Source organism: Aethina tumida, chromosome 3 (assembly GCF_024364675.1).
Source record: "Aethina tumida isolate Nest 87 chromosome 3, icAetTumi1.1, whole genome shotgun sequence".
Taxonomy (NCBI): domain Eukaryota; kingdom Metazoa; phylum Arthropoda; class Insecta; order Coleoptera; family Nitidulidae; genus Aethina; species Aethina tumida.
This window is the reverse complement of record NC_065437.1, coordinates 723150-734549: the sequence shown is the minus strand read 5'-3', so window position 1 is coordinate 734549 and position 11400 is coordinate 723150. Positions and strand designations below refer to the sequence as shown.

Sequence of the window (11400 nt, the reverse complement as noted above, 5' to 3'; positions counted from 1 at the left end):
GATTTAATCGTTTCTGCACAATTTGTTGCAATATTAATTAAAACCTTAATTTACAATATGACACACGCATATTTAATTATTATTAAAACTACGTTGACGTGAGTGCAATTTAAATTTATATATACTTCAAAATAATTGGACGTTTTAATTAAAGTGGTGCTTAGTAAATAAATCAAAAATAAAAAGCTCGACACATAATTCAATTCTGGTGTGTTTTATCAGTGTAAAGTTTATTTAAATGAACGCAATAAATTCAAACATTAATGCGGCCTCATTTCATCTTCATACATGAGTGGAGGAGCGACAGTTTTTGTTCGGCTGGCACAAAACTACTTAAATAATTCACATATCTCATACGGGGTGGCAACTATTTGTCCGCTTATCTCTTTTAAGAGCAATCCATTTTAAATGTGTGCGTATTTGCTTTTGCACTAAGCTTCAACTGTGCCCGTGCAAACAATGCAAATTTGTTGTCCGTGTCTCGGTACTAACCGGTACCAACCAGACGATCCGCTGCATTACTGTGATTGTTTCCAATTTCCCCTATAATCGAATTAGAAGTCTGAAATTCGTCGCCGTTTTTGGGTAAACAAATCGGGGCACACATCCCGTTTCGGGGTTCAGCGAAAATCCCCGTCTCTGATTTAAACCCATCCGAGAAGCTGTACGCCGTTCCGAAAGCTGTTGCCAATTTATTCAAGTGGTTAAAGTTTATTTATTTTTATGGGCCGGAACGCCTTCTAAATATTTTCCCCGAGTTAATATAAGCGTCAGATGTTGCGGAGGGCCGTTTTATATGCAACCGAATCGGATGGTTGGTGTGATGTCTATATAAAATTCGCGTTCGTCCAAATGGTACACGCCATACAAATGCAAATATGGCTCGATGCCTTTATGATGGCAGTTTAAATAAAATGACTGTTATGAAAGTGTGTTCAGCTCGTATTATATCTTAACTGACGTTAATCGTCATGTTTGTCATACTAGTGGTATGACACTAGTACTCCTAATGGACCACAATTCTGGAGGCAAACATGGTTTCATTCTTTTATAGTGAGTCCCACAGTTATGAAAGTTTATTCAGCTCATATTCGATCTTGACTACTAAGCTTCAGCCCTTAATGGAATAGAATTATGGGATGAAATATGACTTTTTTATGTTTTTAACTGATATTAATTGTCGTATTTGCCATACTAATACTATGCTAAGTATAAAGTTTTAGCTTTTAATGGACAACAATTTAGCAGGAAAATATGGCTGACTGTTTTTATAATGAGTGTTTGAATAAATTGATAGTTAGAAAAGTGTATACTGGTCATATTCAACCATAAATGATATTAATTATCACGTTTGCCATACCAATACTATGGCAGGTATAAAGTTTTAGCTTTTAATGGACAAAAATTTGACATGAAAATATGACTGACTGTTTTTATAGTATGTTTTTAAATAAATTGATAATTGGTAAAGTGTATATTGGTCATATTCGACCATAATTTATATTAATACACCACTTTTGTCATACTAATACTATGCTAAGTAGAAATATTTAGCTTTTAATGAATATTTCGTGGAAAAATAAGCTAAATGCTTTTATGACGAACGTTTAAGTATGGACATATTCGACCTTAATTGGTTTCAATAGTCTTGTTTGCCATACTAATACTATGACAGGTATAAAAATTAGCTTTTAATAGACAAAAATTTGGCATGAAAAATAGCTGACTGTTTTCATAGTATATTTTTAAATAAATTGATAGTTGGTAAAGTGTATATAGGTCATATTCGACCATAATTGATATTAATCACCACTTTTGTCATACTAATACTATGTTAAGTAGAAATATGTAGCTTTTAATGAATAATTCAGGGAAAATAAGCTAAATTCTTTTATGACGAACGTTGAAGAATGGTCATATTAGACCTTAATTGGTTTCAATAGTCATGTTTGCCATACTAATACTATGACAGGTATAAAAATTAGCTTTTAATAGACAAAAATTTGGCATGAAAATATAACTGACTGTTTTATAGTATGTTTTTAAATAAATTGATAGTTGGTAAAGTGTATATTGGTCATATTCGACCTTAATTGATATTAATCACCACTTTTGTCTTACTAATACTATGTTAAGTAGAAATATTTAGCTTTTAATGAATAATTCAGGGGAAAATAGGCTAAATGCTTTTATGACGAACGTTTAAGTATGGTCATATTAGACCTTAATTGGTTTCAATAATCATGTTTGCCATACTAATACTATGACAGGTATAAAAATTAGCTTTTAATGGACAAAAATTTGGCATGAAAATATAGCTGACTGTTTTTATAGTATGTTTTTAAATAAATTGATAGTTGGTAAAGTGTATATAGGTCATATTCGACCATACTTGATATTAATCACCACTTTTGTCATAATAATTCTATGTTAAGTAGAAATATTTAGCTTTTAATGAATAATTCAAGGAGGAAATAAGCTAAATGCTTTTACGACGAACGTTTAAATATGGTCATATTTGACCTTAATTGTTTTCAATAGTCATGTTTCCCATACTAATACTATGACAGGTATAAAAATTAGCTTTTAATAGACAAAAATTTGGCATGAAAATATAACTGACTGTTTTATAGTATATTTTTAAATAAATTGATAGTTGGTAAAGTGTATATTGGTCATTTCGACCTTAATTGATATTAATCACCACTTTTGTCTTACTAATACTATGTTAAGTAGAAATATTTAGCTTTTAATGAATAATTCAGGGGAAAATAGGCTAAATGCTTTTATGACGAACGTTTAAGTATGGTCATATTAGACCTTAATTGGTTTCAATAATCATGTTTGCCATACTAATACTATGACAGGTATAAAAATTAGCTTTTAATGGACAAAAATTTGGCATGAAAAATAGCTGACTGTTTTTATAGTATGTTTTTAAATAAATTGATAGTAGGTAAAGTGTATACAGGTCATATTCGACCATAATTGATAATCACCACTTTTGTCATACTAATACTATGTTAAGTAGAAATATTTAGCTTTTAATGAATAATTCAGGGAAAAATAAGCTAAATGCTTTTATGACGAACGTTTAAGTATGGTCATATTAGACCTTAATTCGTTTCAATAATCATGTTTGCCATCCTAATACTATGACAGGCATAAAAATTAGCTTTTAATGGACAAAAATTTGGCATGAAAATATAGCTGAATGCTTTCATGATGTTAAATTTAATAGCAACTATAAAGATTTTTGTGAACAAAAATTCTTGAGGGAAAATTATTGTCCAGTTCTTAGAGATAATTACAGCAAAAAGTTGAAACAGATATTTAGGGCGAGCGGAGATAAGAGTTTGAAAGAAAAACTTATTGTCAGCGGTTATCCAACTAGATGGGCCGTTTTTATAGAAAATGATGGTAAATGATGAGACAGACACCATTCCCCGAGGAGCCGTCGACTGACATAAACGTCGATACAGGTAGCGGGGAATCACACATTATGACAAAAAATGTCTATACACGTCCCGAACGACTTTACCGTTCAAAGACCTAACGAAATTCCTGAACGAATCTTCATAAAAAATAATGGAAAAAGGTTGTTTGTTATTTTCGTTTTCCTTGTTCTGGCTTGGATCTTTTGTCAAGAAAATTGCAGGACATATTTGCAATCAAAATTGTTATTAAACTTAGCATACGCCCTACGCGGGTGTGTGTGTGTACGTGTACTTGAAGTGTCGGTTAACGTTCAATACAAGTCATTAATTTGTTAGTACAGAGGCGTCATTTCCGTCAATTATTCCGGAACTCAGTTAATTATTGTAATGCAAATAAATGGAACTCGAAACTCAATGATTTATTTGCGCACAATGTTTAATTGAAATTTAATTGGTTTTTGAATGGCACCTTCGCGTTCACGAAGTGTAACTTTAATAATTCGACTGTTAAATATTAAATAAACAATGTTCATCAAAATCACTGCCAAACAATTTCATTTAAGATTCAAAGGAGTCTTAGATTTGATGTTGTATCCAAAATATTACATTAAATAAGAAATTAAATAAAAAATTGCATCTTGTAGAACTTGCCTTGATGATAATTACAGTGATAAATATCTTATAATTATTATCAAGTCATATTATCACTCCAGACTACATTAAATAAAGAAATTAATCTTGTAAAACATGATTTAATGATAATTAATTTGAAAATAGAGATAATAGATAATAGAACATAATTTGATGATAATTAACTTGATAATTATTGTGATATTTTTGCCTGTATTTGGATAATTATCAATATTTTTTCTCATTAATAAAAATAATAGTTTTTAGGAAATTTTGTCAAAATTATCAATGATAATTATTAAGATAAATCAGTGTTAATTATCAGTAATAATGATAAATACATTCTCTTTTAAATAACCAAAATAATAGTTTTGAATGTATAAAAATTTATAATTATCTGGATAATTATTAATTCTTCTTTATTGGATATTGATAATTATTTGATATTTATTATAAATATCGAATTCTGTTTTTTAGCATGACTTTTCGAAAGTGCTTTAAGCATCAAAAAAATAAAACTAGAGATAATTTTGACGTTAAAGATGACATAATCTTTTAATAATTACCAAGTTTATGCAATTATCAATATTAATATATTCTATCATTAATAAAAAATGAATTTTTATGAATTCTTGTCACAATTATCAACTGGTAATTAATCTTATATTAAGAATTGAAGTTATAAACAAAATATTATATTTAATAAAGAATCACACCTTCCAGAATATAATTTTATGATAATTAACGTAATAATTATCATGACATTTGTATCTTGATAATTATTATATGATTGTTATTATGTCATATTTCTTTTACATAGAATTTTAAAGATGTTTATAAAAAAAATTAAATTTTGATGATAATTTGGATAATTATCAAACTAATATTCTCTCTCATTAATAAAAATGAATTTTTAGGACATCTTGTCATAATTATCAATTGATAACTAATACTTACATTTAAATTATAAACAAAAGTTTATATTAAATAAGAAACTGCGTCTTGCAGAACATGATTTGATGATAATTAATGTGATAATTATTATGACATTTGTATCTTGATAATTATTATATGATTATTATCATGTCATACTTCTTTTACATAGAATTTTAAAGATATTTATAAAAAACATTAAATGTTGATGATAATTTGGATAATTATCAAACTAATATATTCTCTCATTAATAAAAATGAATTTTTAGGACATCTTGTCATAATTATCAATTGATAACTAATACTTACATTTAAATTATAAACAAAAGTCTATATTAATTAAGAAACTGCGTCTTGCAGAACATGATTTGATGATAATTAATGTGATAATTATAATGACATTTGTTTCTTGATAATTATTATATGACTGTTATAATGTCATACTTCTTTTACATACAATTTAAAAGGTATTTGTAAAAAACATTAAATTTTGATGATAATTTGGATAATTCTCCAACTAATATATTCTCTCATTAATAAAAATGAATTTTTAGGACATCTTGTCATAATTATCAATTGATAACTAATACTTACATTTATGTTATAAACAAAAGTCTAAATTAATTAAGAAAGTGCATCTTGCAAAACATGATTTGATGATAATTAATGTGATAATTATCATGACATTTGTATCTTGATAATTATTATATGATTGTTATCATGTCATACTTCTTTTACATACAATTTTAGAGATATTTATAAAAAACATTAAATTTTGATGATAATTTGGATAATTATCAAACTAATATATTCTCTCATTAATAAAAGTGAATTATTATGACATCTTGTCATAATTATCAATTGATAACTAAAACTTACATTTAAATTATAAACAAAAGTCCATATTAATTAAGAAACTGCGTCTTGCAGAACATGATTTGATGATAATTAATGTGAGAATTATCATGACATTTGTATCTTGACAATTATTATATGATTTTTATCGTGTCATGCTTCTTTTACATAGAAGATATTTATAGAAAACATTAAATTTTGATGATAATTTGGATAATTATCAAACTAATATATTTTTTCATTAATAAAAATGAATTTTTAGGACATCATATTTAATTTTCAATTGATAATTATTACTTGTCAAAGCACAATGATAATTATTAAAATAATTCAGTAATATTATCAATAATAGTGACAAAAATCTAACTTTTAAATAAGCAAAATAATAGTTTTGAATATATAAAAGATTGATAATTTTCAAATCTTACTTAAATTTTGATAAATATCGAACCCTGCTTAAGTATGACCTTAGGAGGGTGCCTTAAGGTTCAAAGAAATAAAACCTGACGTTAAGAATGACCCAACACATTATTGTGCATGAGATATTGATGTTTTCAACCATCAGCGTCAATATTAAGGTAAACCCATAAATCTGCTTGTAAACAAGCCTCCCGCAAATTCGATTTGTCAAGTCCCCATCGATAAAAACTAATTTCCACTCAAGTACGCAACATCACAACGAACAACTTCATAAAACAATTCGACCGTGCACCCTTATATCCAATTTACTAGAACACAGCGAGACGTGATAAAAGCCCGGAAGAAAACAATTTTTCTTTGGTCTGTCAAATAAGTTGCATCGTTTGGCTGGTATCTCCCCGCTAGTCAAACACTTGCTCCTGAAGGACGTGATTAACGACCGTCACGCCGCACTCCCGTCCTCTCCCGGATTCGTCATCGTCGAATAAGATTTTTTGCCCGCTAATTCCGCCGGTTAATTGATTGATATGCGTATTTTTGAGCCGGCCTGACATAACGATGTGTTCCAAGTTTTGGCCCCTCTCCACCCCCAACTCGGAGGACCGTGAGCGTGGGTGGACGCAAAAACCGAAAGCAATTTACCGCAGCGCCGGCTTTGACCAAGTTAATAGGACCGAACTCAAAATTGTACAGTGGGGCGGCAAAAAATTCAATCGCCGAAGCCACGGAAGTTGTAGTTTCTTTGTCTCCAATTATGGGGTTAATTAAACAGTAAGCCGAGTTCTTAAGCGCCGGAGGAAATCGACTAAGGAACGGGGCGGTCAGCGGAAAGCGGAAAATCAATTTGCCTTAAGCTGGACGGACGTTGCGACGGACTTTTCGGACGCTGACAAGCTTTTGATCAATTATTTACAAAAGGCCTTCCACCTGTTCTGTATCAAATTTTCATAATCCCTCAATCCGAAGTGGGATGGCTGAACAATTACTGATCGTAATTTGATACTTTTGCGATTCGGTGAAATCTAATATTAATTTAGTTTCGAATAATTAGCCCGTGGAAAAAAGTTTTCTCACTCGCACAATAAAGTTTTGCACTGAATACGTACGGTGGTTTATACAACAGAAAGCTCACTCTGTTAATTAGTTGCTAAACTTTATTAACATCATTAACTAACATTCTTAGTTTGATTATGTTTAGTATGAAATTTTCTATTGTTAAATTTGACACTGTTATAAAAATCCTTCTGTAACTAATCTTAATTTTTTCTTTTTAGAATCAAGTACCACTTCATAATATAAAATAAGGTAAGAAAGAAATCCAAAATTTTATCTAGAAATATGTAAATTGACGCTGACAATTTTTAATTTAAGAGGAAATACAATATTTCAGTATTTATTTTACAAAAAAAGTTTTGTATATAAAAGGAGATGTTAATATTCTTAAATTTGTGTTCTAAAATTAAAATTTATTGTGTCAAAAATTATTAGTAACTTTATTATTTTTAATATATCATAATATGCCATATATATATATATATATATATATATATATATATATATATATATATATATATATATGTATATCCTATAGATTATGTTAAATTATACCTCACATTGAATATCAATCATATATCATGGACACAATTACATATCATCATATTTTGTCCTATAAAATCATATTAAATTATATTTCACTAATATTTCATTAATATTAAAAATGTAAAAAAATTGACAATGAATTTAATATCATATCACATCATGACATATCATTTCAAGTATCATATCATATCTATTCTATTAAATATTAATATTAAATCTTACTTCACATATCAGTAACATTTCATTCACTTTATATTTTTAGAAATGTTAATAAATATCATGTAATTAGATATCACATCGTATTATATCATTTCTTACCAATTCATATCATATCACCAAAACTTATCATATCATATAATCTTTTGTTCTATCAAATCATATTAAATTACATTTCTTATATCAATAATATTTAATATCACAATCATTAAAAAAACTTGACACTGAATATCAATCAAATAATATCATATTACATAATTACATGTCATATAATATATTATCCTATCAAATCATATTAAATTACATTTCTTATATTAGTAATATTTTATTAATATTATACAAATTTAAGAAAATGACAATGAATGTGATATCATATCACATCATAGCATATCATTTCATATAAATATCATACCATACCTGTCCTATAAAATATTAATTTAAATCTTACTACACATATTAGTAATATTTCATTCACGTTATATTTATTAAAAAACGTTAATGAATATAATATAATAAGATATCACATCGTATTATATCATTTTTTATCATATCATATCATATCACCAAAATATATCATCTCATATAATCATTTACACTATCAAACATATTAAATTACATTTCTTATATAAATAATATTTAATATTACAATCATTAAAATAACTTGACATTGAATATCAATCAAATAATATCATATTACATAATTACATGTCATATAATATGTTGTCCTATCAAATCATATTAAATTACATTTCATATATCAGTAATATTTTATTAATATTATACAAATTTAAGAAAATGACAATGAATGTGATATCATATCACATCATAGCATATCATTTCATATAAATATCATACCATACCTGTCCTATTAAATATTAATTTAAATCTTACTACACATATTAGTAATATTTCATTCACGTTATATTTATTAACAAAACTTAATGAATATAATATAATAAGATATCACATCGTATTATATCATTTTTTATCAGTTCATATCATATCACCAAAATATATCATCTCATATAATCTTTTATACTATCAAATTATATTAAATTACATTTCTTATATCAATAATATTTAATATTACAATCATTAAAACAACTTGACATTGAATATCAATCAAATAATATCATATTACATAATTACATGTCATATAATATGTTGTCCTATCAAATCATATTAAATTACATTTCATATATCAGTAATATTTTATTAATATTATACAAATTTAAGAAAATGACAATGAATGTGATATCATATCACATCATAGCATATCATTTCATATAAATATCATACCATACCTGTCCTATTAAATATTAATTTAAATCTTACTTCACATATCAGTAATATTTCATTCACATTATATTTATTAAAAAACGTTAATGAATATATTATAATAAGATATCACATCGTATTATATCATTTTTTATCAGATCATATCATATCACCAAAATATATCATCTCATATAATCATTTACACTATCAAACATATTAAATTACATTTCTTATATCAATAATATTTAATATTACAATCATTAAAATAACTTGACATTGAATATCAATCAAATAATATCATATTACATAATTACATGTCATATAATATGTTGTCCTATCAAATCATATTAAATTACATTTCATATATCAGTAATATTTTATTAATATTATACAAATTTAAGAAAATGACAATGAATGTGATATCATATCACATCATAGCATATCATTTCATATAAATATCATACCATACCTGTCCTATTAAATATTAATTTAAATCTTACTACACATATTAGTAATATTTCATTCACGTTATATTTATTAACAAAACTTAATGAATATAATATAATAAGATATCACATCGTATTATATCATTTTTTATCAGTTCATATCATATCACCAAAATATATCATCTCATATAATCTTTTATACTATCAAATTATATTAAATTACATTTCTTATATCAATAATATTTAATATTACAATCATTAAAACAACTTGACATTGAATATCAATCAAATAATATCATATTACATAATTACATGTCATATAATATGTTGTCCTATCAAATCATATTAAATTACATTTCATATATCAGTAATATTTTATTAATATTATACAAATTTAAGAAAATGACAATGAATGTGATATCATATCACATCATAGCATATCATTTCATATAAATATCATACCATACCTGTCCTATTAAATATTAATTTAAATCTTACTTCACATATCAGTAATATTTCATTCACATTATATTTATTAAAAAACGTTAATGAATATATTATAATAAGATATCACATCGTATTATATCATTTTTTATCAGATCATATCATATCACCAAAATATATCATCTCATATAATCATTTACACTATCAAACATATTAAATTACATTTCTTATATCAATAATATTTAATATTACAATCATTAAAATAACTTGACATTGAATATCAATCAAATAATATCATATTACATAATTACATGTCATATAATATGTTGTCCTATCAAATCATATTAAATTACATTTCATATATCAGTAATATTTTATTAATATTATACAAATTTAAGAAAATGACAATGAATGTGATATCATATCACATCATAGCATATCATTTCATATAAATATCATACCATACCTGTCCTATTAAATATTAATTTAAATTTTACTTCACATATCAGTAATATTTCATTCACGTTATATTTATTAAAAAACGTTAATGAATATAATATAATAAGATATCACATCGTATTATATCATTTTCTATCAGTTCATATCATATCACTAAAATATATCACCTCATATAATTTTTTATACTATCAAATCGTATTAAATTACATTTCTTATATCAATAATATTTAATATTACAATCATTAAAACAATTTTACATTGAATATCATATTACATAATTACATGTCATAATATATTGTCCTATCAAATCATATTAAATTACATTACATATATCAATAATATTTTATTAAATTTAAAAATTTGACAAATAATGTGAAATATCAAATTATAGCATATCATTTTCATATTTCTATAAATAACATTAAATTTCAATGCATATATCAATATCAATATTTTGATCTATCAATGTGTACTAAATTACATTTTGCATATAAATAAAGTTTAATTAATATTACAATCATCAAAAAACATTGAATATCATATAACATCATTCCGGATCATACCATATTAAATTACATGTAACAGTATTTTATTAATACCATAAAAAAAATTGGCAATGAAAATTTATATATTTTATTTATTTTAAAAAGGAAATAAAATCGCTTCGGGGTATTTTGGATTAA

The 11400-nt window shown here is 25.4% G+C and overlaps 1 protein-coding gene across 1 annotated transcript in view; it reads left to right on the top strand.

The window, feature by feature from the left end:
• The first annotated feature begins 7560 nt into the window (after nt 1-7560).
• Nucleotides 7561-11400, top strand: part of LOC109606446 (cadherin-87A) — a 54919-nt gene continuing 51079 nt past the window's right edge. The window contains exon 1 of the mRNA XM_049964157.1: nt 7561-7580. The gene's annotated coding sequence lies outside the window, so the exon portion shown is untranslated. The remainder of the gene's footprint in view (nt 7581-11400) is intronic.